Below are 25,257 nucleotides of genomic sequence, written 5' to 3' on the forward strand. Positions count from 1 at the left end.
CACGAGTCGATGCTTTTAGACTTTACACGCGTTCCACGATCGTGCTCAACAGCTGCACAGACCTCTTCGACCTCAGCCGCGTTCAACGCTTTGTTTACAAACAGAGAGAATGGAGAACGGAACGCGCGAGAGGAATTGGCGCGAAATTTGAAAGAGCTGAGCGCGGCGCGACGGAGCGGGTTGGTATGAAGGTGTTTGAGGGTCAGGCATTCTTCCTCGTTTTATTTTCTTTCTAAGATTCGTTGCATTCGTAATTAATGGTTGAGTCTCTTTCTACTTCTTCTTCTTCTTCTGTTTTTTGTTTTGTGAAGGTTTGGATTCGTTCTGATGATTTTCGAGTGGGGTTGATCGGTAGTTATGTTAAATTATAAAAAGTTTGATGCATTCGTAATTAATGTTTGAGGATCAGGGGTTCTTCTTCTTTTCTTTTCCTTTCTTTCTTTTGTTTTTTATTTTGTAGAGATTTAGATTCATTCTGAAGATTTTGGAGTAGGGTTGATCGAGGGTTAGGACTAAAATGTAAAGTTCAGAGATTAGGGATTTTTCTTTTTTTATCAAAAATCTGTATTCATTCTGAAGATTTTGGAGTAAGGTTGATTGGAAGTTAGAATGGAAATAAATTTGTTATATTCACGGAAACCATAATTGATGTCTATTTAATAACAGGTAGAATTAGTTTCTCTGGAGTAAGTCTGATCTTGCATATGTGTATGCATATATCACAATCATGTATTAATTCAATAAATATACACTTTCATTTTAACATTAATTTTACAAACAGGTATTTAAAATGTACTCATAAGTAATGAAGCTTAAGCAATCACTCGAGGAAGAAACGAAAAAATGTCGACCAGTATGCAAAGCATGAACCTTAAATAGCTTTAGGTAACTAAATCACCGGGTATACAAATAGCGCATGCAACTTAAGTTATCCGAGATAAGTTATCTGCACCATAATAGTCGGTGTTTGAAAGATGATTAAGCGATCGTTTACGTTCACCTTGCTCGATTGACAAATATGTTCCATGAAGCGATGTTTCATTAACGAAGCTATGGCGCTAAAGCAATTTTATCGGCCTTTTTTCCAAGAACTTTCTTGCTCGTTCGACGATCGTTTATCTTCCTGTCCGATTAAACAAAGCATTTCGAAAGGTTCGCATTTCTCCTCTGAATAAAACTTTGCTTGCCGAAGAATCTATGCTATCACCTGTTCGATGATAAAAAACAAGATTCATCTGCTTGTTATTTTATTTTCACTTGGTTCTTCGTCAGCGAGATTCACTTCAGAAAGCGTTCTTTTCTCGTAGGATTTTGGGATACGTTTAAAACACGACATATTCATAAGAGGATCCCTCAATTTTTTGAACCATTGCATATTATCGAGACGAATTATACCCACCTAAGCGATAGTGTGACAGCGACCATACCCAAATCTACGCCATTCCACGCTACCTGACAATGAATCCTTAGACTCTGACCTTACCTTTGGTAAACACCAAACTTTCCTCATCACGTAGGGCACTGAGAATCCTCTCCTTGTCCCTCAACTTCTACAAACTCAACATATAAAACTGCGAGCATTCGACCACGAGACTAGTCTTGGGTACAGTCCTGGCCGCGATTTGAACAACTATTTTAATACTTTGTAATTTCGCTACTTCATCGCAATATTGTACTTAACCACTTTTGTAAATAAAAGCATATAAAAAAATAAAAGGACAGTCGAGTCAAGCTATTGCTCAGCTCTTCCCTTTTTATCACGAATTTTACGTGACAGTAGCATCGACGATGACGTCAGGAACGCTTCGTCAGAAATCGATTCGACGAAAACCAAACCTACGAACATTTCATTCGTTAAACATCAAATTAATTAAATTAAACGTCAAATAATCTGGTCCTCTCTTCTGTTATGTTCTCTTCCTCTGTAACAAACAGCAGATAAATAAAATGAACAAACGAGTGAACATTTGCATGTTCAACATTTTGTCACAACGTTGATTCTAATTAAACGCTTCGTCAACGTTAATTCGTTTTCGTTTAAATCAACGTTAAAGAATGCAAGAAAGACATTTTCCCTGCGATTTTCCCTGTTTGTTACGCAGCGGCGTTTCATCCAAAAACAAAGGAGTTTTTCTCGAATCGAAACGATTTCAACGGTCGAATATGACATCGTAAAGAGGAGAACGAAGACCCGCGGAATCCTGGCACGCGATCCTTTGTGTCGATTCGTAAATCCATCGTCGCGACCATTTCCACTGTCGGGCTATCGAAGCGGCAAAAAAGGATGAAATGGTTGGTCTGGGCCAAACTGCGAGACTGAAGCCCCATTACTTCGCTATTATCTGCCGCAGAATGCTCATCCCTCTTCGCCACGGTGCCCCGTAATTCTCTTGGCCTGCTTTTTACCTCGTTTCTAATTCCGTCATTTTCCACGTTCCGCTTTAATTCCCGATTTCGCCTTTTTCCCTTTTTCCAATGGATTCATGACCGGAAAAATATGAGAAATATTAGATTGTGCGAAAAGTTTCTTTCGTTTTATAAGAAAATAATAGACGCATAATGTTTTTTGTTTTATATTAGTTTATTGAATTGTGCACGAAATATAACGAAATGGATCATAATTCAATATATAATAATTCAATTCTAATTCAATAAAATAATATAAAACAGAAATCGTTGCTCATCTGTTATCACCTTATGAAACGAAAGAAACTTTTCGGACAACCTAATAACAGTTGTAGCAATACGAACAGGATTCGATTTTATATTTTTGTTGCATTTTATACACGCGGTATGTATTTTCGATCTTCGCTATTTATTTTATGCTCTTCGTTCCCTCGTAGAGTGAACTGCCGATAATACGCGGAAGAACGTAGAAGACGAAATGATCAAAGAATATTTTGTACACGTAGAATCCATTTCGAGCACGATGTTGCATAAACACGAGAATTCAGAATTATTTGAATAATTAGCAGAGACAGTAGTGACGTTAAAAATACATTCGCTCGTGTGTATACATCATTCATAAAATAAATGTATTATTCGTTATTGAAATCCATTATCAATTATCGGGAGAAAAGCGAATAATAGCGGAGCGTTATAATTAGGTCGCTGCATATGAAATGTTATTTCAATGCGAATCGAATTTGACCGAGGGGAATTATAGACAGGGTAAGATTTGCAAAATTTCTCCAAAATGATACAATTTAATTAAATCCTAGTAAAAACTACATATTCATAGGTATAATTAAATATACGACGTCTTTGTTTCTTTTTTTTTTCTTTCCCCTCAAAAAGCTATGTGTTCCCAGAGTTTTATCGGTAGAAGTCATATTTCATACTTTTTATCAAAATCATAAGTCACACGATCGAATATCTTGACATTGTTTGACTAGATAATTTACATAGTTATCGAGCATTAACTCACAAATGTATGTTGCACCTTTTCTGAACGGCCAGACCGCGCCTTTAAATTTCCTTAGAAAAGAAAGAAGGAAAAATTAGTCACGTCGTTACGGTGATTTTTCGACGATTTCCATTCATCGGATTAATTCGCAAAGTACATCGATTCCCAGAGGCACTTGCCATCTTCGTAATATGTCCGCGATTTTACACCGTACGACTTTCAGTTAAATTATTATGACGCACGAGCATTGAAAGCTCAGGAGAATCAAATGGTGTTAATTATGTATGCAATTTGTACGCAAATGACATTATTCTGGGAACCAGGAGAAAGGAGTTTTCAATTGATTTAACTAATCTATTGCCTGTTAATCAGGTGGCAATTGCGGGCTGATTTTAAAATTGTCTGCTATTTTGTTACTGTAATTTCAGATGTATTACCTTATATAATTTTTCATTGAATTTATTTCGTGAAATCAGATGGATAAATAAGTGTCACCATGTTAAAAGCACCAAGTCTCTCAAGACGATTGGCTGCATCGTTTTTTTTTTACAAGTACTAAGAATGAAAAAAAAGTTTAAACTACGAAATTATTAAATTTCGCCATTGAAATTTTACGTTACTAATTTTTAGCAATCAAAAGTGATTAAATCACTAACCTTTACGAACCAAATTTGACAAAATCAACGTAGACATTCATTGAAATGCAAGCACGACTATATGTATATATGTATTTATGTATATATATTTTATTTTCAACATGTCAATTTAATTAGAATTATTTAATCGTTTCGTTATAATCGTCAAATTATTTAATTATTCAATATTCAGTTATTTAATTATTTAACTGCAACACAAATATGCTACGACTCAGTACACGTTAAAGCTGAAACTTATCCCAGTGTTAATACTTCGTTCTCTTAATTTTTTCACGCAAACGGTTAATTAACACGAGCTTGCAAATGAACCTTGACAGGTATACAGCAATTTGCTCTGTTTGTCGTAGCCATGAAAGGCTGCCAACCACTTTGCTACCGTCAATAAAATATATAAACGTATGAACGATAACGTCGACGGTTCATAAATAGGATCCAAAGGATCCAATCGAGACAGTTTCCTCTAACATCATTTTCTATCTCTCTTTCTCTCTCTCTCTCTCTCTCCCTCTCTCTTTCTTTTCTACTTTCAAACGAACAATTTCAAACATACTTCAGACATCGTTGGTGATCGAATTCGTAGAGGAGGAAGTTTTACTCGCAAACTGAACTCTGTGTACTCGCGCGGTTCCCCTCTGTTCTTCAGTCCTCCATGAAATCGTTCCTCATTCTTCATACGATCGAGGAATAAAACTTTCGTGATCGATGGAGACCATCTTGTCGAGATAGTCTCGAGATAGACTAGAGAGTATTCGCTATTGAATCGTACAGATCAGTTGAAGGCACAGTGACGTTAATTAGATCGTTTTATCGAACTCTTTCTGATCCTAAATTTGCTTAAAGGTTCATTTAATTTGTCTTGGTACATAACGTGGATATTTAAGTTGGAAACGGTAGTTTTGTTGAAATCTGTTTGGAAGTGATAATTTTGTGGGTCTTCGTACGTTACGATCGGAATAATTTATTTCGTTATAGTAGAGTTTATTATCGGTTAGGTCGCATAGATGCAAATCTATTTGATTTTGTAATGTTGCGTAACTTGGAAATGGTAATTTTCATTCGGAATTTATTTGCAAATGACTATTTTATGCGTTTTCATTGGAATAATTTATTTCGCTATAATATCGTTGTGTTGTTATTGCTTCAGAAATGTTTACACAGATTCATATTTTCATGAATAAAATTAAGGGAATATGGAATTTGAATAAAAGTATACTACGTGCTAAGATTGATTTAGAAAGATCGTAACGTGTTTTTTGTTTAGGATATTTTATACAGAATGTATTTTAGTAGACTGCAAAGTATGTTTTAGGGATTAGGTGTAGATAGTTCAGATCAGCCCACATTTGAGAATACCTTGTTGTAAAATCGTAAGGAGCAAGCGAATCGTTCCTGATGATTCTTGTTAATAATTATTGTTGTAAATCTTCATAATTGTTAACGTGTCTACATTGTTCGTCATAGAAGAATTTAAATATTTAAAATCCGAACACTTCACATTTAAATTAACATTAACGTAGAATGTGTGCAGCCAAATATAATGTTGAATCTTACTTGACACAGAGCTACAAAAGGATTGGTTCAAACCATGACCTACCTCGTACATTCCCAAAGTGTATGCCCAACTAATATTCGAATCGCGTCAAATATTACCATTCAGTATTCAATCGAGATCGAAGGTCTCTTCACAATGATTTCCATTTAGCTCCTCTCAGATGTACATATGTGGAATCAAGCACCATTACCATTTTCGAGTCTCAGCTGCTCAAAACTTGCGAAGCCCTAACCTAAGGCACGATATAGTAGCATTACCATTTTCGAGTCTTAGCTGCTCAAAATACTCGAAGCCTTAACTTAAAATACGATATAATAGCACTACCATTTTCGAGTCTCAGCTGCTCAAAACTTGGGAAGAGTTAACTTAAGGCATGATAGAGTAGCATTGCCATTTTCGGGTTTCAGTTGATCAAAATTCGCGAAGCTCTAACCTAAGGCACGATATAGTAGCATTACCATTTTCGAGTCTCAGTTGCTCAAAATTCGCGATGCCTTAACTCAAGGCATGATATAGTACCATTACCATTTTCGAGTCTCAGTTGCTCAAAATTCGCGAAGCCTTAACTCAAAGCATGATATAGTAGCATTACCATTTTCGAGTCTTAGCTGCTCAAAACTTGCGAAGCTCTAACCTAAGGCACGATATAGTAGCATTACCATTTTCGAGTCTTAGCTGCTCAAAACTTGCGAAGCTCTAACCTAAGGCACGATATAGTAGCATTACCATTTTCGAGTCTCAGTTGCTCAAAATTCGCGAAGCCTTAACTCAAGGCATGATATAGTAGCATTACCATTTTCGAGTCTTAGCTGCTCAAAACTTGCGAAGCTCTAACCTAAGGCACGATATAGTAGCATTACCATTTTTGAGTCTTAGCTGCTCAAAATACTCGAAGCCTTAACTTAAAATACGATATAGTAGCATTACCATTTTCGGGTTTCAGTTGATCAAAATTCGCAAAGCTCTAACCTAAGGCACGATATAGTAGCATTACCATTTTTGAGTCTTAGCTGCTCAAAACTTGCGAAGCTCTAACCTAAGGCACAATATAGTAGCATTACCATTTTCGAGTCTCAGTTGCTCAAAACTTGCGAAGCCCTAACCTAAGGCACGATATAGTAGCATTACCATTTCCGATGTGAAAAGCCTTAACTCTAACTTAAGGTGTGTTATAGTGCCATCATCATTTTCAGGTGTCAGCCTATAAAAATTTGACAAGCACTAATTTATTAGTCCTAATTTACAATTAAATTACCACTTTCCAGACTCAGTTCATACAAATTTTCGAGACCTAGCCTATGTTATAACGCAGTATCGTTACCATTTATCTGTCTAAGCTCATGAGAATTTCGGAAGCCCTAAACTACTACCCTAAATCCATGGTTCTGTAGACAAGTGAACAAGCTGACAACGTGTGCTCGTTCACAGAGGCAATGGTGCGTGGTACGGGAGGAACTCTCGTACACGTTGCGTCCCGAGATTACGCACACTCGCATATTCACGATGTTGCTCGTACGTGGCCGTACCACGAGCTGATAGTCACGTGCATGGACGAGGCTACGGTACGCGTCGCCATCGACTCACACGTGCACCGTTCAGAAAAATTAACTGTGGGCAGGCAGATCACTCTTTTTCTATGGTAGCGTAATCGTTTCCTGCATTCGTTTCTTCCACCTTTTCCTTTTGTTTCTCGAATTCTTTCATTCATCGATTTAATTACGTTGCTTCGCTTGCTTTCTATATCTAATTTCTCGATAGGGTGATAAATGGCGTTGTTGCACGATGTTTAATATTTTTCTTTGTAAAAAAAAGTTTACAGTTGACCGATACCACTCGTTCCTTTGGCAAGGGAAATAATAATTGATAAATAAACGAGTTGCTCGGAAGCCACATTGTCGATATTAGATGAGAAAAATACGATGATATTGCAAATACTATTTCTTTTTATATTTCCCTCGGAGTTTGTTGTTATTTACATTATCTTTTTGTAATAAACATAATCGTGCATGCAATTTGTTTTTCAAGGGTCAGAACGTTAATCGCCCACTTATATAACCAAGTTAGGAAATTAATTAGGGCAAAAAGCGAAGTTTGATTAGTTTGGTTCCTGAGAGACTCGATTCACCTATCGATAGAGCGCCTGATGATTTATGAGAAATCTAAATGTGCAAAAATGTACAGAATATATTCGATATTCACATAGTTGTTCTGTAACCGAAATTAATACAGTTCACATGTGAGCTTCTATATATCATTTAACCGTTTAAAGAAAGCAGTTTGTCCGTTTTCTTTGCTTTTCCCATTCCATTCAAGTTGAACAACGGTAGAATAACTCGCTTTCATTCGAGACGCTAGTTCTTTGGGACTGTTTATCGCGAAGTAATTTCAGTAATACATATCTCTTAAAACATTATTGTCGGTGTCATTTTCCTAACTTCCTATCTCTGTCTCTCTCTCTTCTCGGTTCATTTTCTGACGAAAAATAACCAGTTTCGAATTTCACCGACTCAACTAATCTAACATTTACGTAACCGTTTTCAAATGCTAATTTGACGTTTTCAACAACTTTTATCATCAAATGAATATTCTGATCATTCATGGGTCGTATAACGAGGCCGTAACATTTGTTATACATTTTGTTAACATTCGATGGCTATATATAACAGACGATAATTTAGTCTTCCACGTGGTTGATAAATAGTTGATGATATGGCTATTTAAAAGAATTAAAAAACTCGTAGCAAGATCTTTTGCATAGATACAAATATTACATACCGTTTTCCGAACTTATCTCGCTTTCGCAAAACGTTCTACCACTTTTCTATGAAATTCTTCGATCGCAGAAAATATGGGAAAAAAATACGCTGTTAGTGTTAACACTTAATTTGTTTATTTTCGTCTAACGTACCTACCATAACAGAATAAATCATATTACGCGCAGGACGAGCCTCATAAAAGTATAATCATCATATTATACAATAGTTACATTGTACAATGTCACACAGTGTTGGGAATTTTAAGCAGCGTATCATAGAGATGCGAATGGTTTTTCGAGAGCAGTTGAATTTGGAATTTTAATTTCCGGTAATCCGTTAAAGATGTGGCCCCTTGGAGTCAATTTGCTGGTTGCATGGTAATTTTCGGATAGCTGCAGAGTTTGCCTTGCCGGTGCTCTGTTGAACTCGCAGATATCGTACTGTGATCTTAGTTTACCTAGAAGCGTGTTTGCAACAGTATCAGACTATGTTAACAGACCAATTATTTGAACGCTCTTGAAGCCTTGTACCTTCTGCTACAATTATGTGCATCGAGAAGGCAAAGAAGGACGGTAGGTCAACATTTCTGCTACGAACAAATTAAACGTACTCGAGCGAAGGATACTTTATCTAGATCTTCGTATGTGAGTCGGATTATACGAGTCGCTTTATTCTGAAATATCATAAATTGCTGCACGATAATAATAAATCGAACATACTCGAGCAATAAATACTTGCCTTCGCGTTTAGTCGTATTTGCGTTTCCCGATTTATTAAGATTATTATACGCCCATTTCATTTCTCTTGCATGTGTATACGAGCGATCAGCTTTATATTTAAAACGCTATTTGATCGATGCAGTGTGTAAGGTTACCTTAAAAGATCAACCTAAGATAAACCTATGAGAGGTCCGGCTAGATTACGTTTTCTTGCCACGTCGGAGTTCTGTTTGCTCGAACAATTTAACGCTTCTATATATATTGCAATTATTAGCAGAGAAGGATTCCGCTATAGCTAAGCGTAGTCAAAACTTTATATTGCAGCTAGCTATTTCTTATGTAATCGTAGTGTGTCCGTATCGTTTTCATCCACACCAGTTCCATCGATCACAGCGTTCACCGACAACAATTTTGTCTATGATAACAATCATGTCGAAAGTTTGATAACCAATCGTATACAGGGTGGTTGGTAATTGGTGGTACAAGCGGAAAGGGGGTGATTCTACGCGAAAAAAGAAGTCGAAAATATAGAATAAAAATTTTTCGTTTGTGGCTTTGTTTTCGAGAAAATCCACTTTGAATTTTCGCTCGGTACGCGTGCGGTACGTTATAACGGATCTCACTGTAGATCGTTGTCTCGATGGAAAAATTAAAAAAAAAAAAATGTTTATTCTATATTTTCGACTTCTTTTTTCGCGTAGAATCAGACAACGATCTACAGTGAGATCCGTTATAACGAGACGTGATAAAGTGCACGCGTACCGAGCGAAAATTCAAAGTCGATTTTCTCGAAAACAAAGCCTCAAACGAAAAATGTTTATTTTATATTTTCGACTTCTTTTTTCGCGTAGAATCACCCCCTGTCCGCTTGTACCACCAGTTACCAACCACCCTGTATATCAAATTTGGACTATGTACGGATTTCATGATCTATTTGCCTCCCACTACTTTTGCATCTACGCTGCAACATCGACGAGACGTATACACGTACACACGAACACGTTGTCTGCTCGCTGGAAAAAGCCCAGTCCAAACCAATGCAAATGGTGTGCTTTTTGGTTAAGACGTTTCTTTTTTTCAAATTTGCTCGCGTGTGGATTAGTACCAGTTTGGACTAGATCTTCTTCGAGCGTAAGTACGTACGTGTGTGTGTAGGTTCTGTCGATGAATTGGCACAGAGGTAGGAATACAACGTAAAACTGATACGCAATCCTGGAAACCGTACTTTGCCAGAGCTCGATATAAAGTCAGTTGAACCCTGTGTCGATGATTGCTGTTATCGGCGAAGTCTGGTGTCGATGAAATTTTGTCGGTGAAGACAGTGTCGGGGACAAACAGTCGATACGGACTCGATTATAGCACTCGTTGTCATTTTCTTATTTTCTCAAGAGGACGAAGGTAACGAATGATATTTTGAAGAAGAGCGGAGGAAGGTTAGATCTACAAGTAGAGAAGAAACGAGCGATCGATAGAAGGCATTCTTTCGCTATTGTTTATAAAGAACACGTTCTTCGTGCAATGTACAAAGTGCCTAAATCGCTGAAGGCTCTTGGAAGTGCAGACACAGATATTTTCGATTCGATAAAGTTTCAAAGCCGTAGATTTTGGTAAAAAGTAGCTTATATACAGGGTGGTTGGTAACTGGTGGTTCTACGCGAAAAAAGAAGTCGAAAATATAGAATAAAAATTTTTTTTTTTCATTTTTCCATCGAGACAACGATCTACAGTGAGATCCGTCATAACGAGACGTGATAAAGTGCACGCGTACCGAGCGAAAATTCAAAGTCGATTTTCTCGAAAACAAAGCCTCGAACGAAAAATTTTTATTCTATATTTTCGACTTCTTTTTTCGCGTAGAATCACCCCCTGTACCGCTTGTATCACCAGTTACCAACCACCCTGTATATCAAGTTGTCCGAAAAGTTTGTTTCGCTTCGTAAGGTGATCATATTATAGATGAGCAACAATTTCTGTTTTATATTATTTTATTGAATTAGGTATGACCCATTTCGTTATATTTCTATTATTACGTTCGTGTATAATTCAATAAACTAATATAAAACAAAAAATATTGTGCGTCTATTATATCCTTATAAAACGAAAGAAACTTTTCGGACAACCTAATATATATATTACATGTGTTATTCACTTAATTTTGTGAAGACCGCGGAGCTAAACTTCTATTTAATTAGAAACAAATTTCTCGTTTTCTACTTTTATTTATATATATTAAAATAGGAAACTAAATAGAAAACTATTAAAATAGAAAAATAATATATATATATATTACATGTGTTATTCGTTTAATTTTGTGGAGACCGCGAAGCTGAAATTCAGTTTGATTAAAAATTAATTTCTAGTTTTCTACCTTCAAAGGTAAATGGTTAACTGAGATTCTCGAGTGGCGCGTGAGTCAGCTCACTGGCAGTTTTTATGAAATAATCTGCTGCGTTTTACACGGTAGAACTCCGTTTATCTAAAGTTGTCGGAGTAAACAATTTATACGCATGTATAATTGGAGTTTGTATAATAGTTGATCTATTTTCCCCACTAATTATTTTTCTTTCCCATACATACACACGCAAAATTGGAGTTCACGTCGGGATGCGCGGATTCAATCGACGAAAGTTCAGTTAATCGGCCCCTAACTGTGTTTAAAAAAAAATCCATTCTACCTTTTCATGTCTTGAAAACGTATTGCTGCAGAGAATAAACTAATAACTTCGCTAATTATGAAACCAAAGGGATCGCACGTTTAAGAGTTTCAACGCTTGGCCAAATACAGCTTCTTCAAATTTTCAAACCGCGCAACTATGATTTTCAGTCCACGAAATAACGTTTCGTCCCGATAAATGGAATTGCACCGCATTAGAAAAAATTCATTCTACTTTTTCGATAATAATAATTCGATAATAATTTAATTATACGATAAATACAGCTTCTTGAAATTTTCACTCGCATCACTATGATTTCCAGCCATCAAATAATACACGAAAACTATAAAAAATAATATACAAAAGTACCTACACACCATTCTATTTATTACGGTATTTGTATAAATATATCCAAGTATATTAAGCTTCACGTCGTTTGATAGTAATTCCGTACTACTACACAAATTCTGCTATTATGAAAATGAAACGTGGAACGCGATAAAACACTCTTCATTGGAAAATAAGGGTATGTACAAATAATTTCTGTAGTCATTGTAAGCTTTACATAATGATAAATATACCAAACCAATACCAAATGACATATTGAAAAAAGTAAAGAAGAAGGTAAATAAATTTCGCTTATTTGATCTCGCACCTCCGATTTCATAATGGACCACTAAATCGAAGAGCGATCGAGAGATCGACAGGCACAGGTGAACCGTTGCTCTGTTGGCTGTTTCGGGAGGAAGCGAGAGGAAAGAGCAGACGGCCGAGCATCGCGAACGGCATTCATCGAGCGGTCGAGCGATTCGCATTGACGCGAGTTACGCAATCGTCGGCTGGCCTTGCGCCAATCTCGCGTATCACTCGAATTCGTCCCACGAAAAGAGAGGAGAATAGCGTGCAAGTGAGAAGGAAAAAGAGAGAGATGACCCGACGAGCGAAAAAGCCACGCCGACACCGATGAACGCGTTTCTGCGTATGCTGACAGCGAGTTACGAAACGAGCAACGCGTGTGCCATACACTTTTACCTTTTTTTTTTTTCTTTCTTTTTTATTATTTAAAAGCTTCTGGCTAGAAGTCTACGACCATGGTCTATAGGCTGTAACACATAAAGTACAAAGAACTCGCACAGACATTATAAACGCGAGGTCGTTTCGCTTGTCATACAGTTTCCTCTATATTTCGATAGTCTTACCTTACGCTAGTTTTGCTTTACTCTTTACGCTACGAGTACGTTAGTCGCGCTTTATTTTTCTTACTCAGTTTAACTCGACCTTATAATTCTACTCTTAGAATTCTATTCAGTCTCGCGCGTTAAGCCGCTTAGTCTGCTTTTATTTTAAGCATCGCCGGCTATAGAGGAATGTCGTCAAATATGGAATAGCATCTTGTTTCTTCGTTGTCAGTGTTACAAAATTAATCGCAAACGAACAAGATTTTTGAGAGTATATTCGATCACGTAACTACGTTCGATTTAACACTCGTTATAACATCGTTGTAACATCCTTACTTTTCCACCTTTCTCCGAAACGTTGAGACAAAGACTACTACGTTTAGAAATAACAACCAGACGAATGCATCTTGAAAAGATTTCTTCGTTCAAAATTTTAGTATATATACTTAGGTATTTTCTAGTATAACGATCGCTCCTATTTGCACACTTGTCGCAACGTGGGACGAGCTTTCGTATACCTTCGACACACATCTCCACCGTTTACACGACCATCGCTTCACGTCGTCTTTTGAATCATTGTTTCCTGTACAAAGATACTTTCAATTCCGCGAAAAAAAAAGAGGAAGAGAAAGAAAGGAAGAAGAACAAGAAAAAGAGGCAGTGTGGCTCGTTTGGCGCGTCGATCACGTGCAATAAATTCGCCGTCACGTTTCTCTGCAATGAGACAAGCGTTCGGAAAGTTTATGATAGCATCCATCGTCTTACAAATGATTTAACCATAGCCTTATTACGATAAATTACAGTAATTCGATGGTGTAGTACTCTTAAGCAACGGTTTTCAACATTCAAGAAGCGTAAAAATGCGACAGACCGTGCGCTTCGTTACCAGCAGGGTTTTCAATTTGCATTGTCATTTTAAGCGTATGAAATCACCACGATAATAATTATTCCAACACCAAAAAATTTAGTATGATTTCTGTCAACGTACGAACGAAGCTACGTGTCCTTCTATACGCACATCTCATGCTTTTGTTTGACTTTTACACGTAAACGGGTATTACTTTCCGGACGATTGTCGTATTAACGCGCACAGTAGATTGTGGTAATAGCACTTTGATTTTGCAATACGATCGCGCTGGAGCTCTTACGTTTACAAGAAAAATTCTTAGACGAAAATGTCGCTTACTTGTCTGACATTATCGAGTTACAAATGTTTCGTTGTATTTCAAGTAATAAACAGGTTATTAGTAAAAAAATGAGAAGCGGAGAAAGTGTTGCAGCTGACTGTGACCTCAGGTCGCTTGTAACACTGCGTGGCTTCGATAATAACAAACATCTAATGTGTGTTGCTACGCTTTATAAAATTAAAGTATTTATTGATTTAATTAACAAGTAAAGAAAAAGAAGTGAAATTTTTAACCAACTACTCGCGATCGTAATTGAGATAAATATAAGGAAAATTTTGATTGCTGCATTTTTCATGTGCCCGATCCTTACGCTCAGTACATTGCGCCAATTTTTCGTCTGGTTTCCTTATACTGTAGAATTTCGTGCACACCAGGCGATAGATTTCTGTATCTTCTTCGTCGTGAGATTTGTTAGTTGTTACAGGTGTTAAGAGAGCGTTACTTTTTCGATCGCGCTCGATGCTCGCGGACTTAGATTATAAATGTTGACTAACTAGAAGTTTAAAACAGCCAAGTAACGATCGGTGTTGCTTAAAAGGAGGTCAGATTGAAGATTAAAAAAATAGAAAAAGCAACTACTCGCGAAAGAAATATTATACTGTAGTTTGAAGTCAGTAAGAGAAAGTTACTTTAATTAATGGAAAAATAATTTTATGTATTTAATTTAGTAATTATACGTTCACTATATACGTGTTATGTGAATAATGTCATGTCGATCTTGTCGATAATATAAAATATCGAATATCATTGTTCATCGCATATTCAAAATTCGTGTTATGTAGAAGATTATATTTTTTTTAGAAAATTATATTTCCAGAAATTTAACGCGTTATCTAACCCCGGGTCTACCTGCCGAAAACACGATGGAAAGCCAAAGAAGTGCAAACGTGTCATCTAATCATCGTGAAAGTTTCGAACATAAACAGCTTCTCTCTACATAGTGCTATCAACCTTCTTCGATCATCGAGTTGGGCTATTTTCGAGCTTTCATTTCCTCTTTCGCGAACGTTGCAGTGTGAAAGCTCGATTTCTAGCCTCTTCTGGATCGCGTGCGATCGATAAACGAGGCGTGTTATCGAGAGATGCGGAAGGCGACACGCTGCTGACGAATGAAATATCGAACGTGTCGGCACCTTTAAGCGATCCTATTTCTATTTTACGATGATCGGCCCATCGGCTTCTTTACGCCGTGTAGGAGCAACGCGTTAGCTTCCGGTTTGATCAGTTTTTCAAGCGCACCGCGGTCGACGCGTTTTCGAGGTATCTCGACCGTAAAGTACCGATAAGTGGCAAACCGCGAACTTTTCGAGAAACCTTCGATAGGAATTTGATGACACGGTTTTCGGGCGGATGGAAATCCAAGAAGTGGATTCTTTTACGTAATCTTTTCATTCCGAATTCGCCGGTCGTTTCGCGCGAAAATTTTCCTCGGTTCGTTGTCCATAAAAATGAAATATACGGGGTGACTCGTAAGTGGCGAGTACGATTGGTAGACCGCCAGCATAGTTTACGAACGACGAAAGCAGAAGCACAAAAGATGGAAATATAGAAAGGTAGAAACAGAAAATCTAATGGGTCTAGGCCTATAGATGCGACGTGCAATATACAGGGTGGTTGGTAACTGGTGGTACAAGCGGAAAGAAGGTGATTCTACGCGAAAAAAGAAGTCGAAAATATAGAATAAAAATTTTTCGTTTGAGGTTTTCTTTTCGAGGAAATCTGGACTTTATTACGTCTCGTTATGACGGATCTCACTGTAGATCGTTGTCTCGATGGAAAAATTAAAAAACAAATTTTTACTCTATATTTTCGACTTCTTTTTTCGCGTAGAATTACCCCCTTTCCGCTTGCACCACCAGTTACCAACCACCCTCTATATAGAAAAAAGAGCAAGTTTAACATTTTGACTGCCACGTTGGTCATATATGGCCGGTAACGGTTTCTCCTGTGACGCCACGGTGGTCATTGCAGCGCTTGAACTTCTTACAATTGTAAAAATTGTATGAAAATTGACAGTTAGGGCATTTTGAATATAACCGATAAATAGAAGATACTTTGAAATAAAAATGCCCCATTGAAGGATTAAACATTTTTATTAGAACATCAGTAAAAAAAAAATGAAAACAAATCTTGCATCCAACGGTGCACTGTGTTTGCATCCATATCTTTGAGGGGTAATTTACGAATATTATTATAAACACACCTTAGAAAATAATCGTAAATGCTGCTTTATAATCGTATAATTGAAGTTAGAAGTGTGAACATACCTTACTATTATATATAGAACGAGCAAATACTGTTTACTAATATCTTCTACACGTTTCAACAATATATTCTGGACGTTGGAATCTGAATGGTTTGTTGAAATACACGAAGCCTTGTTATAATATGTCGCCATCAACCGTTACCAAGGCGCCACGGTGGTCACCACCACCAATAAGTTGTCTTACATCATCAATTTATTATTTTTTTGCCATTGTATGCTTTGAATAATAAAAACACTCCCGTGGCGTCCTGAGCGAAACATGTGATTTCGGTGTGGCAGTCAAAGTGTTAATACGTATTATGGGCACGTACCAGACCATATGCCAAATTGACATAATGGTGAAACCATCGATGAAATGAAAAGATAAATAATTAATTTTGTTCTTTGTCCTTCACGCGCCGTCCTACGAGTTCTTCTTCAAAGCTAACGAATTTTATGGGTGAAGGTGAACAAGTTTCATAAAAATTGCTCGATAAATGGCAGAATAATATAATTTTTTACCGTGAAAATGTTTGAAAGTATCGAAAAAAAAAAACAAATTTGTACGAAGAACGGGTGAGAAATGGGGCGAAAATAGAGCATTAAACGGAACAATTTTATTCTATATTTTCGACTTATTTCCAACCGACTGTTTATTCATATCTAGTCGGTACCTGGCCAAGTTTAACCTTCCATTTGCACATCGGGTCGTCTTCCACCAGCAGTTTCACGCAATTTTTCATTTTTCCCATATTTTTGTTTAAATCCTGCTCTGCTTGAAAGAAGATTACGGTAATATGTGACGATAGAAACTATCGGTTAATGTTCCGGAAACTTGGAAGAGCATATTGGCGGGGTTTTTTAAAGCACGGAAAGCTAAAAAAATCTGTGAAAGTATGCAGACGACGTATGTGAAAATAAGATTGCAGACGGATGGTTAAGTACATTCGATAAATTTTCAAACTCGATTTTCCCTGAAAGAAACAAACTTTTCGTCGTACCAACAAATTTCGTTACATATTTTCCACTCATCTTTTCGCGTACAATCACCCTGTACCCCGTCGTATCACCGGTTACGGACCACCCTGTATACAGCGTGACAGATAGTTCCCTTGTTTAATAGGGAAACATATTTGTTTGCATGAATTTGTAAACGTCAAGGAAAATTTTCCAATTATTTTACAAAATTTATCATTGCACGATGAAACGCGTAGACGGAAATATTTCTTTTAGGAACAGTTCACGTATTCGCTTGTAACGACGCAGAAAATATACGAATTGAGAAAACGACAGGCTGTCTGAATCGCCCCATCGTGTTTAAAACGTTAAAACAAATTGGCTCGAAGAAAGCGGTAAAGAGTTGATCGCCTTGGAAAAAAAGAATAAAGAAAAAAAAAAAAAAAGGAAAGGCAAAGGGAAAAAGCAGCCGTGGTCGAACGATTGATTATTTAGCCAGATACGAAGAGGTTCGATATCGAAATCTTCTTTTAATCGGTAATCGAGTGACGTTATCGGGAACCAAGTATTGACTTGGCACGGAACTTCTGTGCCTTCCTCCTTTTTCCTCCTCTCGATGTTTCCTCCTCTCTATCAATTCTCTGGCGACGCATCCGCCCAATTCACCGGCAATTTTCCATTTTCTTTCTTTTTCGCCTCCCTTTCTGCTTTACCTTCGAATCAAACCTGCCGTACCTTTTGACATTCTTTAAAGGAATTCTGTTCGGTTCGTTGCGACTTCGTGCTGCGATTTTTAATTAAATCGCTCTAACACTAGAAATGGCGTTATTGACACATGGTACACAAGTGGAAAGCTATATGTACTCAGTGATAAAGCAAAGAACGGCGAGATGATAGCAGCTACTGGTTCAATATTGATAGTTTTTAGAAAATTGTGTAGCTTTCCGAAGCTAAGACAGAGCGTTCAGAGCGCGCAACGATAAAGAAAATTGCGTGTAAATAATTCTGTTATTTGCGTGATGATAATTCGAATAATATCGTAAGATATTTGCCACTGTTATTGACGACTGATATACTAAATATCACGTCACTGTTAAATTTCTTTCTATCACAGTGCTTTCAATCTGCACCATTTATTTAACGATTCTTCCAGAAACTTCAAAGTTTTCGAGATAGATATACATCTTGTACGATTCTGGAAAATTTCTAGAAAATTCGAAAGTTAAAATGAAATAAAGAACGCACGCAATATAAAAATAAAACGTACGAAATATGCGAACTGCTATGCTTTCTATACATTTGCCTTGGTAACACAGGTTCCACTTTCCAAATAATATTCTGAAGAATAAGAATTCGCGTAATAATTCCAGGAGTAATAATCCCACGCACAAGTAATATATCTATTTTCGTAGAATAATCATAGACTGTAATAATAAAATTGCTCGCTTCCATATAAAACCTGGTCGCCAATATCGTAATTATTATAATACGAATATTGTCAAATGTATCTTGGTAAAACAATCTCATGACTGATTTTCAAAACGCGGATACTTTCGCTATACGAAAATACGAGTTCGTCGTTACACAAAGTCAACACGTCGATCTCGAACTCATCATCAAATTTCGATCAGTTCTATCGTTACCAATGGCCGAACATCTTCGAAATATCGCGCCAGCCATTCGCCTGTAATTCACTCGCTTCTCCCATTAATTCAACCTCTTCAACTGCCTCCATTAAATTCGCCCATAGCAAACGGTGTTTCGATATTTTTTAACGAGGGCCATTTGCTCGACGTTCCCACCGGGAAATCGAACGATACGTTACGAGACATTTTGTTTTCCTCTCTCCTTGCCCCACGGCGTCCATGCAATTAGGACTTGACCCATTTCCCGGCGATTGTTCGACTTGCATCGCAAAACGCGACGCCCGAAGATCGATGAACCAAACACGCTCGCGTATTGTAAACAGGCGAGATTAACAGCATCCAGAGAGTTGCAAGCTCGAGCATAAATGTGCAATTGGTTGCCGATCGATCCTACTCTTGCGTGATTTTCTAATCGATTACGGGCTTTCAGTTGGCTAAAAGTATCGGGTCAGCGTATACGAGATGTTTTTCTATAAAGTTGGATAGCAAGTTTGTTGAAAGTTTCTTCAAGTTTCGGGAGTAATCTATCGTGCATCGTGTTTCTTTAGATCGCTTGCTTTTCTGTTCATTTCTTTTTACGAAGCATTGATTTATACCGCAATTTTGTTATAAATTCAATGGCACAGCGATGTTCGTTGTCACGATTGAAATTAGTCGATTCTCAGTAAGCATCAGACTTTTTTTTATTATTTAATTTGTACTTTACAATGTGTCCAGCTGGACATTTGGTAAATTTTGTTAAATTTTATTTTATTTGTACCGCAATTTTGTTGCAAATTCCATGGCACAGTGAAGTTCGTTGTCACGATTGAAATTAATCGATTCTCAGTAAGCATCAGACTTTTTTTTATTATTTAACTTTTACTTTACAATGTGTCCAGCTGGACATTTGGTACATTTTGTTAAATTTTATTTTATTTGTACCGCAATTTTGTTGCAAATTCCATGGCACAGCGAAGTTCGTTGTCACGATTGAAATTAATCGATTCTCAGTAAGCATCAGATTTTCTTTTCTATTATTTAACTTTTACTTTACAATGTGTCCAGCTGGACGTTTGGTACATTTTGTTAACTTTTATTTTATTTGTACCGCAATTTTGTTGCAAATTCCATGGCACAGCGAAGTTCGTTGTCACGATTGAAATTAGTCGATTCTCAGTAAACATCAGATTTCTTTTTATTATTTAATTTGTACTTTGCAATTTGTCCAGCTGGACATTTGCTAAATTTTGTTAAATTTTATTTTATTTGTACCGCAATTTTGTTGCAAATTCCATGGCACAGCGAAGTTCGTTGTCACGATTGAAATTAGTCGATTCTCAGTAAGCATCAGATTATTTTTATTATTTAACTTTTACTTTGCAATTTGTCCAGCTGTACATTTGCTAAATTTTGTTAAATTTTATTTTATTTGTACCGCAATTTTGTTGCAAATTCCATGGCACAGCGAAGTTCGTTGTCACGATTGAAATTAGTCGATTCTCAGTAAGCATCAGACTTTTTTTTATTATTTAACTTTTACTTTACAATGTGTCCAGCTGGACATTTGGTACATTTTGTTAACTTTTATTTTATTTGTACCGCAATTTTGTTGCAAATTCCATGGCACAGCGAAGTTCGTTGTCACGATTGAAATTAGTCGATTCTCAGTAAGCATCAGATTATTTTTATTATTTAACTTTTACTTTACAATGTGTCCAGCTGGACATTTGGTACATTTTGTTAACTTTTATTTTATTTGTACCGCAATTTTGTTGCAAATTCCATGGCACAGCGAAATTCGTTGTCACGATTGAAATTAGTCGATTCTCAGTAAGCATCAGATTTTCTTTTCTATTATTTAATTTGTACTTTGCAATTTGTCCAGCTGGACATTTGGTAAATTTTTTTAACTTAATTGCTAAATAACATGTGGATGGCTACCTTCAGCGGGATACCATCTTCGAGTTTGACTATTTTATTTCTTTAGTGAGGTCAGTGGCGTGTTTTCTTTTTAGTCTTCTTTTTGTGAGAGTTTTCCTCGCTTCAGCAACCAGCTGGTTTCGATGTGCTGCCGTTCTTTCCTTGTATTTTTCTGCGTACCTGTCGATTTCTTCTTTGACCGTTGGTATTTGTAAATCTTTGCGTATATCCTCGTTTCTGACATACCACGGGGCGTTGACTATTGTTCTCAGTATCTTCAATTATAGCGACTATAGTTTATTTATGTGGCTCATTGCTGCTGTCCCCTATAGAGGTTTTGTAGATTTTTAAGTTTATTTTCTATGCTGAGTTTAGAGTTTCGACTAGTTAGACAGTACATCCTTCTTTTTATCCGTATTTTGTCTATAATTGATTTAGTATGTTGTTTCCATGTAAGTTGTGTGTCTAAGCGAAGTCCTAGGTATTTAACTTGCCTTGTTTGTGTTATGTGCGTGCAATTCAATTGGTGGTTTCCCTTTTCTTAGTGTAAATGTAATACGGTTGCATTTACTGGGGTTTGCTTTTATTTGTTCATCTTGTAGCCATTTTTCTATTTTTGTGTCGTGCTTTTGTAGTAATATTACTGCTGTTTCTGAATTAGTGTGTCTGACTAGTACAGCCGTGTCGTCCGCGAATGTCAGCATTTTGCTGTTGGTAGTTGTTGATATGTCGGACGTGTATAGTGTGTATAATACTGGTTCTAGCATCAGACGTACGCGTTTCACTGGCTTGTAATCGGCACGATTCGTTAATGTTAAAAAGTAACTTTCGCATAATCGAGTTTCCACAGCGTACGTATTAGGGAAATTATTTTTTCTTCGTCTTTCGCGTACTTCTTACTGAGAACCACTGAAACCTTCAATTTCATTCGTCGGAATTTCCTTCGTAATTTACACCGTGTCATTTGCGATTATTCCGAGGACACGTTTTTTATGCGAAAGATAAATAAAAATAACTTGGTGTTTTCGAAACACTAAATGAGACTGGAGAAGGACTGGCAGGACTGCAAGCGATAATAGAGAAGAGAAGAGTAACAGAAGAGGAGGAGGAACGACAGGGAAGGAGCACAGCAAGGAAGCAAAAGCCAAAGCAGGAATGAGCACTTAGTTATAAGCGTTAGATATAAGTTAGTACATAGAGATAGATCAAGTAAGGTGCAATAGATAGGTATAAGCAGTTGTATATAATTATAGAAGTGCTAGAGTAAGAGAAATATATGTGATGTAAGGGCATTATATAAGAGATGTAAACCAAAAGTGGTCCAAAGCCGAAAGGATAAAGGACTAAGAATAAATAAAATAAATAAATAATAATAACTTGGTGTTTTCAACGTGTATAGTTTCTCGTTGAAATAGAAACTGAAACTTCAAGACGAATAATGATAGAAAAAGTCATCGAAATGGGAAAGTATGCTTCATGCTACATCCAATCTGGCTAAACCAGGGTTCCTTGGTATCATTAACACGCCATTTCATCGCTAGAATGAAAATGATCAAAAAGAAGATATAATAGAAAAGGGAAAAAATAATTTTACGCCACGATCTCCCTAAAGAAGATCCCTAGGCACTGCTCCATAGCCACACAATGGTTGAACGCGTTGATTCGGCTTCAACGACGAAAAGTGAAGAGCAAACGACGAACGGGACGTCGTTGCGACTTAATGGAGATTTATAAGCCGAACGTAGCCGCGTTTCTCTCCGAGGAGGGAACAGCTCCGAGACGAAAAAGGTTGGTGATGTTTCTTAAGGAGCCGAAAGGGGAACGAGGATGAGACGCCAGATACGAGGTCCAATTTTCCGGTGGCGACGTAAAACGTACAAAAGCGCGCGAGCATTCGAATAACAAGGAGACCGTAATAAAAGCGTCGTCGTTGAAACGACGACGTTGGGATGCTCGTTCGAAGAATTGGCCCGAGACACCCTGCGACTCGTCCAAATAAACAAGTACTCATAGCGTCGAGCTGAACGTTGAAGAACGAGGCACGTTCCGCGAGATTAAATAAGCAACCGTGAAAAGGGAGGATCAGCGTTAAATTTCCTGGTGATAATCGCCACCATTGTTGAAAGTCTAGCAGGAGATTGTTGAAGTAATTACTTCAAGAAAAAATCTACACTCCTTTATCTTTTGTATATCCGTGACCTGCAGACCGTTGTTATGAAGAGAATAGAATTTAGTGAAAAAAATTCAAAATAACGAGAGGTTCATATTATTGTGCCCTTGAATATAAGTTTTGCTTTTGGTTACAAGGTCTAGAAACAAAAGAGCTATAAATAGATTTCTATTGCTGTTGCTTGTAGCCTCGAGCTAGAGCTAAACACCAAGGTTAACTTTTTTGCTAATGTCCTTTCCTATAAATACATGAACGTGCTGCTTATCGTCCTTCTTCTGTTGTACTGTAACACTGAGAGAGCGAGGATCTGAATCAGCATACACTATACCTGTACTTATACCTATACCTATCATAATATATTTTTCCATTATAAATTCATCCATTCGTTCCTCTGTTAGTCAACCTCAACAGAGATTCTCGCGCGACAGCGACGAAGACAAGCGATCTTTACGAATTTTTCTAAACGCTAACTATCGGTTGTATGCGACTAGAATCTTTTGGGATGTATTGGGATTTTGTCATTAGTTGGCATTCACAAAATCCGCAATCACTCAATTGCCAACCCAATAGATAGATAGGCTGGAGGTACAAACGTAATTGTTTTATTTCAGTTTGCCTTGCTTATCGTTTATATTGTACAAATGTTGCGATCATCTTGAACGATGTAACCGTTGTTGACGCGCGGTATCTGTCATCGGAATGCAGAAGTTAGGAAGTTTTCTTAAAGTTCGGTAGTTCACGTTGGGATCGAACCTACCTTTGGAAGAGGAACGTGAAAAATTGGAAAGTTCTGGCGCGTAGAAGAAAGACGTGTCTTTTTCTCGATAAATTGAATTATACTGTTTAAAGATGTATTAGAAATAAATAATCGAATAAGACTTTGGGATTCGATCCCTGGAGAAATTTGTGACAAAGCGAACGAAGCTTCGCCCGAAATTGATTAATCAGTTTTCAACTATCGGCGGCTATCGGTGCACGTTGGTTTAAAAAGTTATTAAACGTTGCAATGTGGAAAGTTAATGAACGATAAGAATTGAAATGAAAGAAAATTACATTTGTATTCGAGGACTATATTTACATCCTAGAAACCTCTATTTTCGCCTAACTAGTAAGCTAGTCTAAAAAAAAAATTTATAAAAGTCACTTGCTCTTATTGCAATAACAATTGTTCCTCCCTTAAGCTTCTCACACCCTTCGTTGCTCGCGTGTAACAAAGCAACGTGGTATTCGCGAATATAAGACGCATGAATTTGGAAAACTTTATCATTGCATTTACGTATCAATTAATTAAATCCGACTATCATAAATCTCGTATTATTTAATAGTGTTTTCATACGATTCCAAAAATTCGACACTGCGAGAATGAAATTTATAATTTAATAAAAAGTCACTTTATTGGAAAATAAGGGCGAATACTTTTTGTAGCAACCGTATGCAGAAATATTGATCGCTAATAATAATTGGACGCACTCGCAATAAAAAATAACTCGTACAAAAATTACATTGACTAAATACAACAAATTCGAACACGATATTCTCCCAAAACGCGATATTTTGAAGAAATCATTGGCGGTAAAATTTCTAACAGCGATCGAATGATCGCGTACGATATTTTTCATTAAACGAAACACAGCAACTTAGAAAAGTGACAAGTAAAATGGTAACAAAGCGGAACAACAGTTTCTCTTATTCTTCTTCTGGAAATGCAAGACCAGTTTGAAGTATCGATCTGTGACTACGGACGACGAGTCGTAGCTATCGAAAGGCTTACGACGCTTGTTCTCTCCTTTTTTCCCCCCGTCGTTCATCCCCCGTTGCATTCGAGTCGTCAAGTGGTTATCTGTCTGCAGCCCCTGTGTCTCGTCTGTACCTTTATTCCTTCTCTTTCAACGATATCTTTACAAACCTAGAAACCATAATTCCCCTGTTATTATTTTAAAATACAGGACCCACGATCCGTCGTTTATCTCGAGTCGTTGCTACAAACGTAGACGTCAACAACGCTAATATTATTACTATTGTTCCACTGACACGCGCCATTATCGTTAAAATAAGCAGCCAGTAATAGCTAATTATACAACGGTACACTCTAATAAACTTTCGAATGAAGACTTCATTTACATTTTCCATTCGCTGTTCGCCGAATGAAATACGATGCGACGAAATGTTTGTTCGTTTTGTTGATAGGAGAACGCGGTGTTAACCAGCGATGGGACGAGACAAGCTCTT

General features: G+C 37.1%; 1 protein-coding gene across 4 annotated transcripts in view; it reads left to right on the forward strand.

Annotated features, from left to right (window-relative positions):
- Atpalpha (sodium/potassium-transporting ATPase subunit alpha) overlaps positions 1-25,257 on the forward strand; it is a 170,844-nt gene that overhangs the window by 61,072 nt on the left and 84,515 nt on the right. The window lies entirely within an intron of this gene.

Source organism: Bombus vancouverensis, chromosome 14 (assembly GCF_051014615.1).
Source record: "Bombus vancouverensis nearcticus chromosome 14, iyBomVanc1_principal, whole genome shotgun sequence".
Taxonomy (NCBI): domain Eukaryota; kingdom Metazoa; phylum Arthropoda; class Insecta; order Hymenoptera; family Apidae; genus Bombus; species Bombus vancouverensis.